This window comes from Oncorhynchus gorbuscha, linkage group LG12, assembly GCF_021184085.1.
Source record: "Oncorhynchus gorbuscha isolate QuinsamMale2020 ecotype Even-year linkage group LG12, OgorEven_v1.0, whole genome shotgun sequence".
In the NCBI taxonomy this organism is placed as follows: Eukaryota; Metazoa; Chordata; class Actinopteri; order Salmoniformes; family Salmonidae; genus Oncorhynchus; species Oncorhynchus gorbuscha.
This window is the reverse complement of record NC_060184.1, coordinates 79,168,124-79,187,715: the sequence shown is the minus strand read 5'-3', so window position 1 is coordinate 79,187,715 and position 19,592 is coordinate 79,168,124. Positions and strand designations below refer to the sequence as shown.

Sequence of the window (19,592 nt, the reverse complement as noted above, 5' to 3'; positions counted from 1 at the left end):
CCCCACGTCTACCTTTGACTCTTTCCTCTCTGCCTCCTTCTTTCCACTCCTCTCCTCTTTTGACCTCACCCTCTCACCTTCCCCCCTACTCACAAGGCAGGCAATACGCTCGACCTCATCTTTACTAGATGCTGTTCTTCCACTAACCTCATTGCAACTCCCCTCCAAGTCTCCGACCACTGCCTTGTATCCTTTTCCCTCTCGCTCTCATCCAACACCTCCCACACTGCCCCTACTCGGATGGTATCGCGCCGTCCCAACCTTCGCTCTCTCTCCCCCGCTACTCTCTCCTCTTCCATCCTATCATCTCTTCCCTCCGCTCAAACCTTCTCCCACCTATCTCCTGATTCTGCCTCCTCAACCCTCCTCTCCTCCCTCTCTGCATCCCTTGACTCTCTATGTCCCCTATCCTCCAGGCCGGCTCGGTCCTCCCCTCCCGCTCCGTGGCTCGATGACTCATTGCGAGCTCACAGAACAGGGCTCCGGGCAGCCGAGCGGAAATGGAGGAAAACTCGCCTCCCTGCGGACCTGGCATCCTTTCACTCCCTCCTCTCTACATTTTCCTCCTCTGTCTCTGCTGCTAAAGCCACTTTCTACCACGCTAAATTCCAAGCTGCTGCCTCTAACCCTAGGAAGCTCTTTGCCACCTTCTCCTCTCTCCTGAATCCTCCGCCCCCTCCCCCCTCCTCCCTCTCTGCAGATGACTTCGTCAACCATTTTGAAAAGAAGGTCGACGACATCCGATCCTCGTTTGCTAAGTCAAACGACACTGCTGGTTCTGCTCACACTGCCCTACCCTGTGCTCTGACCTCTTTCTCCCTCTCTCTCCAGATGAAATCTCGCGTCTTGTGACGGCCGGCCGCCCAACAACCTGCCCGCTTGACCCTATCCCCTCCTCTCTTCTCCAGACCATTTCCGGAGACCTTCTCCCTTACCTCACCTCGCTCATCAACTCATCCCTGACCGTTGGCTACGTCCCTTCCGTCTTCAAGAGAGCGAGAGTTGCACCCCTTCTGAAAAAACCTACACTCGATCCCTCCGATGTCAACAATTACAGACCAGTATCCCTTCTTTCTTTTCTCTCCAAAACTCTTGAACGTGCTGTCCTTGGCCAGCTCTCCCGCTATCTCTCTCTGAATGACCTTCTTGATCCAAATCAGTCAGGTTTCAAGACTAGTCATTCAACTGAGACTGCTCTCCTCTGTATCACGGAGGCGCTCCGCACTGCTAAAGCTAACTCTCTCTCCTCTGCTCTCATCCTTCTAGATCTATCGGCTGCCTTCGATACTGTGAACCATCAGATCCTCCTCTCCACCCTCTCCGAGTTGGGCATCTCCGGCGCGGCCCACGCTTGGATTGCGTCCTACCTGACAGGTCGCTCCTACCAGGTGGCGTGGCGAGAATCTGTCTCCTCACCACGCGCTCTCACCACTGGTGTCCCCCAGGGCTCTGTTCTTGGCCCTCTCCTATTCTCGCTATACACCAAGTCACTTGGCTCTGTCATAACCTCACATGGTCTCTCTTATCATTGCTATGCAGACGACACACAATTAATCTTCTCCTTTCCCCCTTCTGATGACCAGGTGGCGAATCGCATCTCTGCATGTCTGGCAGACATATCAGTGTGGATGACGGATCACCACCTCAAGCTGAACCTCGGCAAGACGGAGCTGCTCTTCCTCCCGGGGAAGGACTGCCCGTTCCATGATCTCGCCATCACGGTTGACAACTCCATTGTGTCCTCCTCCCAGAGCGCCAAGAACCTTGGCGTGATCCTGGACAACACCCTGTCGTTCTCAACTAACATCAAGGCGGTGGCCCGTTCCTGTAGGTTCATGCTCTACAACATCCGCAGAGTACGACCCTGCCTCACACAGGAAGCGGCGCAGGTCCTAATCCAGGCACTTGTCATCTCCCGTCTGGATTACTGCAACTCGCTGTTGGCTGGGCTCCTGCCTGTGCCATTAAACCCTTCAACTCATCCAGAACGCCGCAGCCCGTCTGGTGTTCAACCTTCCCAAGTTCTCTCACGTCACCCCGCTCCTCCGTTCTCTCCACTGGCTTCCAGTTGAAGCTCGCATCCGCTACAAGACCATGGTGCTTGCCTACGGAGCTGTGAGGGGAACGGCACCTCAGTACCTCCAGGCTCTGATCAGGCCCTACACCCAAACAAGGGCACTGCGTTCATCCACCTCTGGCCTGCTCGCCTCCCTACCACTGAGGAAGTACAGCTCCCGCTCAGCCCAGTCAAAACTGTTCGCTGCCCTGGCCCCCAATGGTGGAACAAACTCCCTCACGACGCCAGGACAGCGGAGTCAATCACCACCTTCCGGAGACACCTGAAACCCCACCTCTTTAAGGAATACCTAGGATAGGTTAAGTAATCCCTCTCACCCCACCCCCTAAGTTTTAGATGCACTATTGTTAAGTGACTGTCCCACTGGATGTCATAAGGTGAATGCACCAATTTGTAAGTCGCTCTGGATAAGAGCGTCTGCTAAATGACTTAAATGTAAATGTAAAATATATATAGTAGATATAGTATATATAGTAGATATAGTATAGTAGATATAGTATATATAGTAGATATAGTAGATATAGTAGATATAGTATAGTAGATATAGTAGATATAGTACATATAGTAGATATAGTATAGTAGATATAGTATATATAGTAGATATAGTATATATAGTAGATATAGTATAGTAGATATAGTATATATAGTATATATAGTATATATAGTAGATATAGTATAGTAGATATAGTATATATAGTAGATATAGTATATATAGTATATATAGTAGATATAGTATAGTAGATATAGTAGATATAGTATATATAGTAGATATAGTAGATATAGTATAGTAGATATAGTATATATAATAGATATAGTATATATAGTATATATAGTAGATATAGTATATATAGTATATATAGTAGATATAGTAGATATAGTATAGTAGATTGTAACGGCGTTCTTCGTTTGTCGAAAGAGAGTCGGACCGAAATGCAGCGTGGTAGTTACTCGTGACTTTATTGGAAAAAGCGACACATGAAATAACTATTACAAAATACAAAACAACAAACGGAACGTGAAACCTATTACAGCCTATCTGGTGAAACTACACAGAGACAGGAACAATCACCCACAAAATACAAAGCGAAACCAGGCTACCTAAATACGGTTCCCAATCAGAGACAACGAGAATCACCTGACTCTGATTGAGAACCGCCTCAGGCAGCCAAGCCCATACAACACCCCTACTCAGCCGCAATCCCAATAATACAAAAACCCCAATACGAAATACAACAACATAAACCCATGTCACACCCTGGCCTGACCAAATATATAACGAAAACACAAAATACAATGACCAAGGCGTGATATAGATATAGGAGATATAGTAGATATAGTAGATAGGGTATATATAGTAGATATAGTATAAATAGTAGATATAGTATATATAGTATATATAGTAGATATAGTAGATATAGTATATATAGTAGATATGGTGTATAGAGTATATGGTATATATAGTAGATACAGTAGATATAGTTGATATAGTAGATATAGTAGATATAGTACATATAGTACATATAGTAGATATAGTATAGTAGATATAGTAGATATAGTAGATATAGTAGATATAGTAGATATGGTATATATAGTAGATATAGTAGATATAGTAGATATAGTAGATATGGTATATAGAGTATATGGTATATATAGTAGATATGGTATATATAGTAGATACAGTAGATATAGTTGATATAGTAGATATAGTACATATAGTACATATAGTACATATAGTAGATATAGTATAGTAGATATAGTAGATATAGTAGATATAGTAGATATAGTAGATATGGTATATATAGTAGATATAGTAGATATAGTAGATATAGTAGATATGGTATATATAGTAGATATAGTAGATATAGTATATATAGTATACACAGTAGATATAGTAGATATAGTAGATACAGTAGATATAGGATATATAGTAGATATAGTATATATAGTAGATATAGTAGATATGGTATATATAGTACATATAGTAGATATAGTAGATATAGTAGATATAGTATATATAGTAGATATAGTATATATAGTAGATATAGTAGATATAGTATATATAGTATACACAGTAGATATAGTAGATATGGTATATATAGTAGATATGGTATATATAGTAGATATAGTAGATATGCTATATATAGTAGATATAGTAGATATAGTAGATACAGTAGATATAGGATATATAGTAGATATAGTATATATAGTAGATATAGTAGATATGGTATATATAGTAGATATAGTAGATATAGTAGATATAGTATATATAGTAGATATAGTATATATAGTAGATATAGTAGATATAGTATATATAGTATACACAGTAGATATAGTAGATATAGTAGATATGGTATATATAGTAGATATAGTAGATATAGTAGATATGGTATATATAGTAGATATAGTAGATATAGTAGATATAGTAGATATGGTATATATAGTAGATATAGTATACACAGTAGATATAGTAGATATAGTAGATATAGTAGATATAGTAGATCTAGTAGATATAGTAGATATGCTATATATAGTAGATATAGTAGATATAGTAGATATAGTAGATATGCTATATATAGTAGATATAGTAGATATAGTAGATATAGTAGATATAGTAGATATGCTATATATAGTAGATATAGTAGATATAGTAGATATAGTAGATATAGTATATATAGTAGATATAGTAGATATAGTAGATATGCTATATATAGTAGATATAGTAGATATAGTAGATATAGTAGATATAGTAGATATGCTATATATAGTAGATATAGTAGATATAGTAGATATGGTATATATAGTAGATATAGTAGATATAGTATATATAGTAGATATAGTAGATATAGTATATATAGTAGATATAGTAGATATGGTATATATAGTACATATAGTAGATATAGTAGATATAGTAGATATAGTATATATAGTAGATATAGTATATATAGTAGATATAGTAGATATAGTATATATAGTATACACAGTAGATATAGTAGATATAGTAGATATGGTATATATAGTAGATATAGTAGATATAGTAGATATGGTATATATAGTAGATATAGTAGATATAGTAGATATAGTAGATATGGTATATATAGTAGATATAGTATACACAGTAGATATAGTAGATATAGTAGATATAGTAGATATAGTAGATCTAGTAGATATAGTAGATATGCTATATATAGTAGATATAGTAGATATAGTAGATATAGTAGATATGCTATATATAGTAGATATAGTAGATATAGTAGATATAGTAGATATGCTATATATAGTAGATATAGTAGATATAGTAGATATAGTAGATATAGTAGATATAGTAGATATAGTAGATATAGTAGATATAGTAGATATGCTATATATAGTAGATATAGTAGATATAGTAGATATAGTAGATATGATATATATAGTAGATATAGTAGATATAGTAGATATGGTATATATAGTAGATATAGTAGATATAGTATATATAGTAGATATAGTAGATATAGTAGATATGCTATATATAGTAGATATAGTAGATATAGTATATATAGTAGATATAGTAGATATGCTATATATAGTAGATATAGTAGATCTAGTAGATATGGTATATATAGTAGATATAGTAGATATAGTAGATATGGTATATATATATAGTAGATATAGTAGATATGGTATATATAGTATACACAGTAGATATAGTAGATAAAGTAGATATAGTAGATACAGTAGATATAGGATATATAGTAGATATAGTATATATAGTAGATATAGTAGATATGGTATATATAGTACATATAGTAGATATAGTAGATATAGTATATATAGTAGATATAGTATATATAGTAGATATAGTATATATAGTATACACAGTAGATATAGTAGATATGGTATATATAGTAGATATGGTATATATAGTAGATATAGTAGATATGCTATATATAGTAGATATAGTAGATATAGTAGATATAGTAGATACAGTAGATATAGGATATATAGTAGATATAGTATATATATAGTAGATATAGTAGATATGGTATATATAGTACATATAGTAGATATAGTAGATATAGTAGATATAGTAGATATAGTATATATAGTAGATATAGTATATATAGTAGATATAGTATATATAGTATACACAGTAGATATAGTAGATATGGTATATATAGTAGATATGGTATATATAGTAGATATAGTAGATATGCTATATATAGTAGATATAGTAGATATAGTAGATACAGTAGATATAGGATATATAGTAGATATAGTATATATAGTAGATATAGTAGATATGGTATATATAGTACATATAGCAGATATAGTAGATATAGTAGATATAGTATATATAGTAGATATAGTATATATAGTAGATATAGTAGATATAGTATACACAGTAGATATAGTAGATATAGTAGATATGGTATATATAGTAGATATAGTAGATATAGTAGATATGGTATATATAGTAGATATAGTAGATATAGTAGATATAGTAGATATGGTATATATAGTAGATATAGTATACACAGTAGATATAGTAGATATAGTAGATATAGTAGATATAGTAGATATAGTAGATATAGTAGATATAGTAGATATGCTATATATAGTAGATATAGTATATATAGTAGATATAGTAGATATAGTAGATATGCTATATATAGTAGATATAGTAGATATAGTATATATAGTAGATATAGTAGATATGCTATATATAGTAGATATAGTAGATCTAGTAGATATGCTATATATAGTAGATATAGTAGATCTAGTAGATATGGTATATATAGTAGATATAGTAGATATAGTAGATATGGTATATATATAGTAGATATAGTAGATATAGTAGATATAGTAGATATGCTATATATAGTAGATATAGTAGATATAGTAGATATGCTATATATAGTAGATATAGTAGATATAGTAGATATGCTATATATAGTAGATATAGTAGATATAGTAGATATAGTAGATATAGTATATATAGTAGATATAGTAGATATAGTAGATATGGTATATATAGTAGATATAGTAGATATAGTAGATATAGTAGATATGCTATATATAGTAGATATAGTAGATATAGTAGATATGGTATATATAGTAGATATAGTAGATATAGTATATATAGTAGATATAGTAGATATAGTAGATATGCTATATATAGTAGATATAGTAGATATAGTATATATAGTAGATATAGTAGATATGCTATATATAGTAGATATAGTAGATCTAGTAGATATGGTATATATAGTAGATATAGTAGATATAGTAGATATGGTATATATATAGTAGATATAGTAGATATGGTATATATATAGTAGATATAGTAGATATGGTATATATATAGTAGATATAGTAGATATGCTATATATATAGTAGATATAGTAGATATGGTATATATATAGTAGATATAGTAGATATGCTATATATAGTATATATAGTAGATCTAGTAGATATAGTAGATATAGTAGATATAGTAGATCTAGTAGATATGGTATATATAGTAGATATAGTAGATATAGTAGATATGGTATATATAGTAGATATAGTAGATATAGTAGATATGGTATATATAGTAGATATAGTAGATATAGTATATATAGTAGATATGGTATATATAGTAGATATAGTAGATATGGTATATATAGTAGATATAGTAGATATAGTAGATATAGTAGATCTAGTAGATATGGTATATATAGTAGATATAGTAGATATAGTAGATATGGTATATATAGTAGATATAGTAGATATAGTAGATATGGTATATATAGTAGATATAGTAGATATAGTAGATATGGTAGATCTAGTAGATCTAGTAGATATGGTATATATAGTAGATATAGTAGATATAGTAGATATAGTAGATATAGTAGATATAGTAGATATAGTAGATATAGTAGATATGCTATATATAGTAGATATAGTAGATATGGTATATATATAGTAGATATAGTAGATATGGTATATATAGTAGATATAGTAGATATAGTATATATAGTAGATATAGTAGATATGGTATATATATAGTAGATATAGTAGATATGGTATATATAGTAGATATAGTAGATATAGTATATATAGTAGATATAGTAGATATGGTATATATAGTAGATATAGTAGATATAGTAGATATGGTAGATCTAGTAGATCTAGTAGATACAGTAGATATAGTAGATATAGTAGATATGGTAGATATAGTAGATATAGTAGATATAGTAGATATGGTATATATAGTAGATATAGTAGATATAGTAGATATAGTAGATATAGTAGATATAGTAGATATAGTAGATATAGTAGATATAGTAGATATGCTATATATAGTAGATATAGTAGATATAGTAGATATGGTATATATAGTAGATATAGTAGATATAGTAGATATAGTAGATATAGTAGATATGGTATATATAGTAGATATGCTATATATAGTAGATATAGTAGATATGGTATATATATAGTAGATATAGTAGATATGGTATATATAGTAGATATAGTAGATATAGTATATATAGTAGATATAGTAGATATGGTATATATAGTAGATATAGTAGATATAGTAGATATAGTAGATATAGTAGATATGGTATATATAGTAGATATAGTAGATATAGTAGATATAGTAGATATAGTAGATATAGTAGATATGCTATATATAGTAGATATAGTAGATATGGTATATATATAGTAGATATAGTAGATATGGTATATATAGTAGATATAGTAGATATAGTATATATAGTAGATATAGTAGATATGGTATATATATAGTAGATATAGTAGATATGGTATATATAGTAGATATAGTAGATATAGTAGATATGGTATATATAGTAGATATAGTAGATATAGTAGATATAGTAGATATAGTAGATATAGTAGATATAGTAGATATAGTATATATAGTAGATATAGTAGATATGGTATATATAGTAGATATAGTAGATATAGTAGATATAGTAGATATAGTAGATATGGTATATATATAGTAGATATAGTAGATATGGTATATATAGTAGATATAGTAGATATGGTATATATAGTAGATATAGTAGATATAGTAGATATAGTAGATATAGTAGATATGGTATATATAGTAGATATAGTAGATATAGTAGATATGGTAGATCTAGTAGATCTAGTAGATATGGTATATATAGTAGATATAGTAGATATAGTAGATATAGTAGATATAGTAGATATAGTAGATATAGTAGATATGGTATATATAGTAGATATAGTAGATATAGTAGATATAGTAGATATAGTAGATATAGTAGATATAGTAGATATGCTATATATAGTAGATATAGTAGATATGGTATATATATAGTAGATATAGTAGATATGGTATATATAGTAGATATAGTAGATATAGTATATATAGTAGATATAGTAGATATGGTATATATATAGTAGATATAGTAGATATGGTATATATAGTAGATATAGTAGATATAGTAGATATGGTATATATAGTAGATATAGTAGATATAGTAGATATAGTAGATATAGTAGATATGGTATATATAGTAGATATGCTATATATAGTAGATATAGTAGATATGGTATATATATAGTAGATATAGTAGATATGGTATATATAGTAGATATAGTAGATATAGTATATATAGTAGATATAGTAGATATGGTATATATAGTAGATATAGTAGATATAGTAGATATAGTAGATATAGTAGATATGGTATATATAGTAGATATAGTAGATATAGTAGATATAGTAGATATAGTAGATATAGTAGATATGCTATATATAGTAGATATAGTAGATATGGTATATATATAGTAGATATAGTAGATATGGTATATATAGTAGATATAGTAGATTTAGTATATATAGTAGATATAGTAGATATGGTATATATATAGTAGATATAGTAGATATGGTATATATAGTAGATATAGTAGATATAGTATATATAGTAGATATAGTAGATATGGTATATATAGTAGATATAGTAGATATAGTAGATATAGTAGATATAGTAGATATGGTATATATATAGTAGATATAGTAGATATGGTATATATAGTAGATATAGTAGATATGGTATATATAGTAGATATAGTAGATATAGTAGATATGGTATATATAGTAGATAACACAGTAGATATGCTATATATAGTAGATATAGTAGATATAGTAGATATAGTAGATATAGTAGATATGGTAGATCTAGTAGATCTAGTAGATATGGTATATATAGTAGATATAGTATATATAGTAGATATAGTAGATATAGTAGATATATACTATACTCACAGGACTTAGAGTCTGCTGAAGGAAGGGAGATGTTATGGTAGATATAGTAGATATATACTATACTCACAGGACTTAGAGTCTGCTGAAGGAAGGGAGATGTTATGGTAGATATAGTAGATATATACTATACTCACAGGACTTAGAGTCTGCTGAAGGAAGGGAGATGTTATGGTAGATATAGTAGATATATACTATACTCACAGGACTTAGAGTCTGCTGAAGGAAGGGAGATGTTATGGTAGATATAGTAGATATATACTATACTCACAGGACTTAGAGTCTGCTGAAGGAAGGGAGATGTTATGGTAGATATAGTAGATATATACTATACTCACAGGACTTAGAGTCTGCTGAAGGAAGGGAGATGTTATGGTAGATATAGTAGATATATACTATATACTATACTCACAGGACTTAGAGTCTGCTGAAGGAAGGGAGATGTTATGGTAGATATAGTAGATATATACTATACTCACAGGACTTAGAGTCTGCTGAAGGAAGGGAGATGTTATGGTAGATATAGTAGATATACTATACTCACAGGACTTAGAGTCTGCTGAAGGAAGGGAGATGTTATGGTAGATATAGTAGATATATACTATACTCACAGGACTTAGAGTCTGCTGAAGGAAGGGAGATGTTATGGTAGATATAGTAGATATATACTATACTCACAGGACTTAGAGTCTGCTGAAGGAAGGGAGATGTTATGGTAGATATAGTAGATATAGTAGATCTAGTAGATATGGTAGATATAGTAGATATATACTATACTCACAGGACTTAGAGTCTGCTGAAGGAAGGGAGATGTTATGGTAGATATAGTAGATATATACTATACTCACAGGACTTAGAGTCTGCTGAAGGAAGGGAGATGTTATGGTAGATATAGTAGATATATACTATACTCACAGGACTTAGAGTCTGCTGAAGGAAGGGAGATGTTATGGTAGATATAGTAGATATATACTATACTCACAGGACTTAGAGTCTGCTGAAGGAAGGGAGATGTTATGGTAGATATAGTAGATATATACTATACTCACAGGACTTAGAGTCTGCTGAAGGAAGGGAGATGTTATGGTAGATATAGTAGATATATACTATACTCACAGGACTTAGAGTCTGCTGAAGGAAGGGAGATGTTATGGTAGATATAGTAGATATATACTATACTCACAGGACTTAGAGTCTGCTGAAGGAAGGGAGATGTTATGGTAGATATAGTAGATATATACTATACTCACAGGACTTAGAGTCTGCTGAAGGAAGGAGATGTTATGGTAGATATAGTAGATATATACTATACTCACAGGACTTAGAGTCTGCTGAAGGAGGAGATGTTATGGTAGATATAGTAGATATATACTATACTCACAGGACTTAGAGTCTGCTGAAGGAAGGGAGATGTTATGGTAGATATAGTAGATATATACTATACTCACAGGACTTAGAGTCTGCTGAAGGAAGGGAGATGTTATGGTAGATATAGTAGATATATACTATACTCACAGGACTTAGAGTCTGCTGAAGGAAGGGAGATGTTATGGTAGATATAGTAGATATATACTATACTCACAGGACTTAGAGTCTGCTGAAGGAAGGGAGATGTTATGGTAGATATAGTAGATATGGTAGATATAGTAGATATATACTATACTCACAGGACTTAGAGTCTGCTGAAGGAAGGGAGATGTTATGGTAGATATAGTAGATATATACTATACTCACAGGACTTAGAGTCTGCTGAAGGAAGGGAGATGTTATGGTAGATATAGTAGATATATACTATACTCACAGGACTTAGAGTCTGCTGAAGGAAGGGAGATGTTATGGTTATAGTAGATATGGTAGATAGATATATACTATACTCACAGGACTTAGAGTCTGCTGAAGGAAGGGAGATGTTATGGTAGATATAGTAGATATATACTATACTCACAGGACTTAGAGTCTGCTGAAGGAAGGGAGATGTTATGGTAGATATAGTAGATATATACTATACTCACAGGATTAGAGTCTGCTGAAGGAAGGGAGATGTTATGGTAGATATAGTAGATATATACTATACTCACAGGACTTAGAGTCTGCTGAAGGAAGGGAGATGTTATGGTAGATATAGTAGATATATACTATACTCACAGGACTTAGAGTCTGCTGAAGGAAGGGAGATGTTATGGTAGATATAGTAGATATATACTATACTCACAGGACTTAGAGTCTGCTGAAGGAAGGGAGATGTTATGGTAGATATATGGTAGATATAGTAGATATATACTATACTCACAGGACTTAGAGTCTGCTGAAGGAAGGGAGATGTTATGGTAGATATAGTAGATATATACTATACTCACAGGACTTAGAGTCTGCTGAAGGAAGGGAGATGTTATGGTAGATATAGTAGATATATACTATACTCACAGGACTTAGAGTCTGCTGAAGGAAGGGAGATGTTATGGTAGATATAGTAGATATAGTAGATATAGTAGATATATACTATACTCACAGGACTTAGAGTCTGCTGAAGGAAGGGAGATGTTATGGTAGATATAGTAGATATAGTAGATATAGTAGATATAGTAGATATATACTATACTCACAGGACTTAGAGTCTGCTGAAGGAAGGGAGATGTTATGGTAGATATAGTAGATATATACTATACTCACAGGACATAGAGTCTGCTGAAGGAAGGGAGATGTTATGGTAGATATAGTAGATATATACTATACTCACAGGACTTAGAGTCTGCTGAAGGAAGGGAGATGTTAGACACTGCCAGGTCACTCTTGGATTTCTTGGTTTTGTTCGGGTGGATCTGCCAGGGCTTCTGGTAACTCCTGAAGTCAGGACCTCCTTTACTCTCTGCTGAGAGAAGAAGGTACCGCGGGAACAGTAGTACACACAATGACTAGGAATGTGTGTTTGTGTGGACGTGTTTAACTATACTTGTGTGAGGACCAGAAGTCCCCACAAGAATAGTAAACAAACACACATTTCAGCAACTGGGGACATTTTGTTGGTCCCCATAAGATCAAATGCTATTTTTAGGGGATTTAGGGTTAAGGTTAAAATTAGTGTTAGAATTAGGTTTAGGTTTAGGATTAGGAGCTAGATTTAGGTTTAGGGTTAAGGTTAGATTTAGTGTTAGACTTAGGTTTAGGTTTAGGATTAGGAGCTAGGTTTAGGGTTAAGGTTAGATTTAGTGTTAGACTTAGGTTTAGGTTTAGGATTAGGAGCTAGGTTTAGGTTTAGGGTTAAGGTTAGGTTTTGGGGTTAAGGTTAGGTTAGGGTAAGGGTTATTGGTTAGAAAAAATAGGATTTTGAATGGGACTAAATTGTGTGTCCCATCTATAGAACCTCATTACTAACAAAGTTAGTTATAACAACACCGTTTTTCGTGTACTGCGTATGTGTGTACACGATTGCTCACACGTGCATGCCCTGTGAGTTTACGTGAGCTTATGAGTGTAGGCGTGTACGTGTACATGCATCTGTGTCTGCACTCCTACCTGCATCGCTCTGGGCCCACAGAGCGGCGGAGCCCGGCAGTATTCTGTGCAGCTTGCCGGGGCTGCCTGGCTTGGTCTGCAGGTGACTGATGAGAAAGGGGACAGGGTGGTCTGGGGTCTGGCTGATCAGACTGGCCATCATCTCCTAGCAGGAACAGCAGAAGAGAGACACGTCAGGAAGACGGACCGAGGAAGAGGGGGAGAGGTAAAGAGAGAGAGCAGAGATGGGGAGATGGAGAGGTAAAGAGAGAGGAGAGAGGGGAGAGGTAACAGAGAGGAGAGAGGGGGAGAGGTAAAGAGAGAGGGGGAGATAGGGGGAGAGGTAAAGAGAGAGGAGAAAGGGGGAGAGGTAAAGAGAGAGGAGAGAGGGGGAAAGGTAAAGAGAGAGGAGAGAGGGGAGAGGTAAAGAGAGAGGAGAGAGGGGGAGAGGTAAAGAGAGAGAGAGAGGGGGAGAGGTAAAGAGAGAGGAGAGAAAGAGGGAGGGGGGAGAGGGGGAGAGGGGGAAGAAAGAGAGAGAGAGGGGGAGAGGTAAAGAGAGAGGAGAGGGGGGGGAGGTAAAGAGAGAGGAGAGAGAGAGAGAGGAGGAGGGGGAGAGGTAAAGAGAGAGGAGGGGGGAGGGGGAGAGGTAAAGAGAGAGGAGAGAGGAAGAGAGAGGTAAAGAGAGGGGGGGAGAGGTAAAGAGAGAGGAGAGGGGGAGAGGTAAAGAGAGAGGAGAGAGAGGGGGAGAGGTAAAGAGAGAGGAGAGAGGGGGAGAGGTAAAGAGAGAGGAGAGAGGGGGAGAGGTAAAGAGAGAGGAGAGAGGGGGAGAGGTAAAGAGGGGGGTAGAGGTAAAAAGAGAGAGGAGAGAGAGGGGGAGAGGTAAAGAGAGAGGAGAGAGGGGAGAGGTAAAGAGAGAGGAGAGAGGGGGAGAGGTAACGAGAGAGGAGAGAGGGGAGAGGTAAAGGAGAGGTAAAGAGGAGAGAGGGGGAGAGAGGGAGAGAGGCGGAGAGGTAAAGAGAGAGGAGAGAGGGGGAGAGGTATCCTAGTCTTGTCTGTTCTATACAGTACGTTCATCAGCTATCCTAGTCTTGTCTGTTCTATACAGTATGTTCATCAGCTATCCTAGTCTTGTCTGTTCTGTACAGTTTCTTAGTCAGCTATCCTAGTCTTGTCAGTTCTATACAGTATGAAGAGAGAAACAATTTGGTAATCGGTCAGGGGGATATTCCTGCCTGCCTGGCCTTTGTGACTGTCTGGTGCTCAATGCTTAAATAGAGTGGAATCGGAGTGCTATGAAACAACGGTTCTCAGCAGCAGTAGCCTATGTCTCAACCGCACAATTAAATACAACAATAGTGAATTACAGGATCTCTGTGGTCTCAACCAGCGCGGGGGGAAATAGAGTGGTTCTCTGCAACAGTAGCAGAAGCAGCAGCAGAAGAGTACAGTAGCCTGTGTGTCTTAACTCTTGCCACACAGATCCCGTTAGCGGGATCATTTTCGTCAACATCCGCTGAATTGCAGAGCGCCAAATTCAAATAAAATTACAAAAAATATTTAATTTTCATGAAATCACAAGTGCAATACACCAAAACACAGCTTAACTTGTTTTTTTAATCCAGCCGGCGTGTCAGATTTTAAAAAAGCTTTACGGTGAAAGCAAACCATGCGATAAAGTAGATTGGTCACGAATGTCAGAAAAGCAATACAATTAATCACTTACATTTGATGATCTTCGTATGTTTGCACTCACGAGACTCCTCGTTACACACTAAATGTTAGTTTTGTTCGATAAAGATTATTTTCATATCCAAAATACCTCCATTTGGATGGCGTGTTTTGTTCAGTAATCCACAGTGTGGTCATGATGGGCAGAAGAAAATTCCAAATATTATCCGTAAAGTTCGTAGAAACATGTCAAACGTTTCTAATAATCCTCAGGTTGTTTTTACAATAAATAATTGAATAACCGGACGGTAGCCTTTTCAATAGGAGAGAGAGAGAAAAGGTCTCGCTCCCGGCGCCCGCGCATGCACAAATCTGACTGACGCGATGTAATAATTCTCGCTCATTTTTCAGAATAAAAGCCTGAAACTATGTCTAAACACTGTTCACACCATGGGGAAGCCACAGGAAAAGGAATCTGGTTGATATCCCTTTAAATGGAGCGAAGACAGGCTATGGAACTGAGAGCTTTCAGGAAGAACAGCACGTCCGGGTTGGATTTTCCTCAGGTTTTCGCCTTCAATATCAGTTCTGTTATACTCACAGACAATATTTTGACAGTTTTGGAAACTTTAAAGTGTTTTCTATCCTAATCTGAGAATGATATGTATATTTTATCTTCTGGGCCTGAGAAATAGGCAGTTTACTTTGGGCACGTATATCAAAATACTGCCCCCTAGCCTAAAGAGGTTTTAATCAGCATGTGGGATATCAGGATGCTATTATAGGAATGGTTGCAGACAAAATAACCTTTGTGATGTCTTTAACAAGAAAGACTGCTGAGGAAATAAAATCCCTTATCACAGAGTACACCTTTTCCAGGTTGATTCAACCAGCATGGGAGAAAACAGAGTAGAATCAGAATGCTGTTAATTAATGGTTCTCAGCACACTGTAGGTAAAACTGTGAGGGAGAGAGAGAGAGAGAGAGAGAGAGAGAGAGAGAGAGAGAGAGAGAGAGAGAGAGAGAGAGAGAGAGAGAAAACAGCGACAGAGCACACAAGAGAGAGAGAATGAGAGAGAGAGGTTGGGAGGGAGGGGGGGTTTACACCTTACAAATTCAATTTCCAAAGACTCCCTATCTTGCCTCTTAAAGGGGATGTCTTATGAAGAGCTTTATTGCTGAGGAAACCCCCTGACGAGCCACATTCCCCTACTGCTGAAGTTAATCTTTACAGATTGGATGATTTAGCTACTAACACCGTTAAAACACAGAGTCTGTCAGGTAACTTCTGAAGTTAATTTTTACAGCACGAGCAGCACACAGTTATAAACCCACTAACAAAGCTGAGATGGAACAGTTAAAAGTGGAGTATAGTAGCTCTGGTGGGTTGTGTGTGTGTGTGTGTGTGTGTGTGTGTGTGTGTGTGTGTGTGTGTGTGTGTGTGTGTGTGTGTGTGTGTGTGTGTGTGTGTGTGTGTGTGTGTGTGTGTGTGTGTGTGTGTGTGTGTGTGTGTGTGTGTGTGTGTGTGTGTGTGTGTGTGTGTGTGTGTGTGTGTGTGTAAGTAAGTAAGAAATAAAACAACAGTAAAAAGACACTTGAAAATAAGAGTAGCAAGGCTATATACAGACACCTGTTAATCAGGCTTATTGAGGTAGCATGTACATGTAGGTATCGTTAAAGTAACTGTGCATATATGATAAACAGAGAGTAGCAGAAGTGTAAAAGAGGGGTTGGGGGAGGCACACAATGTAAATAGTCCAGATAACCATTGGTTACCTGTTCAGAAGTGTTATGGCTTGGGGGTTATAACTGTTGAGAAGCCTTTTGGTCCTAGACTTGGCACTCCGGTACCGCTTGCCATGCGGTAGTAGAGAGAACAGTCTATGACCGGGGTGGCTGGGGTCTTTTTAGGGCCTTCCTCTGACACCGCCTGGTGTAGAGGTCCTGGATGGCACGCAGCTTTGCCCCAGTCATTTATTGGGCCGTATGCACTACCCTCTGTAGTGCCTTGCGGTCAGAGGCCGAGCAATTGCCGTACCAGGCAGTGATGCAACCGGTCAGGATGCTCTCGATGTTGCAGCTGTAGAACCTTTTGAGGATCTCAGGACCCATGCCAAATCTTTTTAGTTTCCTGAGGGGGAATTGGCTTTGTCGTGCCCTCTTCACGACTGTCTTGGTGTGTTTGGACCATTCTAGTTTGTTGGTAATGTGGACACCAAGGAACTTGAAGCTCTCAACCTGCTCCACTACAGCCCCATCGATGAGAATGGGGACGTGCTCAGTGCTCCTTTTCCTGTAGTCCACAATCATCTCCTTAGTCTTGGTTATGTTGAGGGATAGGTTGTTATTCTGGCACCACCTGGCCAGTTATCTGACCTCCTACCACTGTTGTGTCATCTGCAAACTTAATGATGGTGTTGGAGTCGTGCTTGGCCATGCAGTCGTGGGTGAACAGGGAGTACAGGAGGGGACGGAGCATGTACCCCTGGGGGGCTCCAGTGTTGAGTATCAGCGTGGCAGATGTGTTGTTACCTACCCTCCCAACCTTGGGGCGACCTGTCAGGAAGTCCAGGATCCAGTTGCAGAGGGAGGTGTTTAGTCCCAGAGTCCTTAGTTTAGTGATGAGCTTTGAGGGCACTATGGTGTTGAAATCTGAGCTGTAGTCAATGAATAGCATTCTCACATAGGTGTTCCTTTTGTCCAGATGGGAAAGGGCAGTGTGGAGTGCAATAGATATGGCGTCATCTGTGGATCTGTTTGGGCGGTATGCAAATTGGAGTGGGTCTAGGGTTTCTGGGATAATGGTGTTGATGTGAGCCATGACCAGCCTTTCAAAGCACTTAATGGCTACAGGCGTGAGTGCTACGGGTCTGTAGTCATATAGGCAGGTTTCCTTTGTGTTCTTGGGCACAGGGACTATGGTCGTCTGCTTGAAGCATGTTGGTATTACAGACACAATCAGGGACATGTTGAAAATGTCAGTGAAGACACCTGCCAGTTGGTCAGCACATTCTCGGAGCACACGTCCTGGTAATTCGTCTGGTCCTGCGGCCTTGTTAATGTTGACCTGTCTTAATCACATTGGCTGAGGAGCGCATGATCACACAGTCATCTGGAACAGCTGATGCTCTCATACATGCCTCAGAGTTGCTTGCCTCGAAGCGAGCATAGAAGTGTTTTAGCTCGTCTGGTAGGATCGTGTCACTGGGCAGCTCACGTCTGGGTTTCCCTTTGTAGTCTGTAGTAGTTTGCAAGCCCTGCCACGTCCGACGAGGGTTAGAGCCAGTGTAGTATGAGTCAATCTTAGCACTGTATTGATGTTTTGCCTGTTTGATGGTTCATCGAAGGTCATAGCAGGATTTCTTGTAAGCTTCCGGGTTAGAGTCCCGCACCCTGAAAGCGGCAGCTCTACCCTTAACTCAGTGAAAATGTTGCCTGTAATCCATGGTTTCTGGTTGGGGTATGTATGTACAGTCACTGCGGGGACGACGTCCTCGATGCACGTATTGATGAAGCCAGTGACTGATGTGGTGTATTCCTCAATGTCATCGGAAGAATCCCAGAACATATTCCAGTCTGTGCTAGCAAAAGAGTCCTGTAGTTTAGCATCTGCTTCATCTGACCACTTTTTTATAGACCGAGTCACTGGTGCTTCCAGCTTTAATTTTTGCTTGTAAGCAGGAATGAGGAGGATAGAGTTGTGGTCTGATTTTCCAAATGGAGGGTGAGGGGGAGCTTTATACACGTCTCTGTGTGTGGAGTACAGGTGGTCTAGAATTTTTTTTCCCTCTGGTTGCGCATTTAACATGTTGATAGAGATTTGGTAGAACTGATGAAAGTTTCCCTGCATTAACGTCTCCGGCCACTAGGAGCGCCGCCTCTGGGTGAGTGGTTTCCTGTTTGCTTATTTCCTTATACAGCTGACTGAGTGAGGTCTTAGTTCCAGCATCTGTCTGTAAACAGCCACAAAAAGTGTAGCTGAGAACTCTCTAGGCAAGTATTGTGGCCTGCAGTTTATCACAATATAATCTACTTCAGGCCAGCAAAATCTAGAGATTTCCTTAGATTTCGTGC

The 19,592-nt window shown here is 36.7% G+C and overlaps 1 pseudogene; it reads right to left on the bottom strand.

Moving 5' to 3' along the window:
* LOC123990431 overlaps positions 1–19,592 on the bottom strand; it is a 179,207-nt pseudogene that overhangs the window by 141,594 nt on the left and 18,021 nt on the right.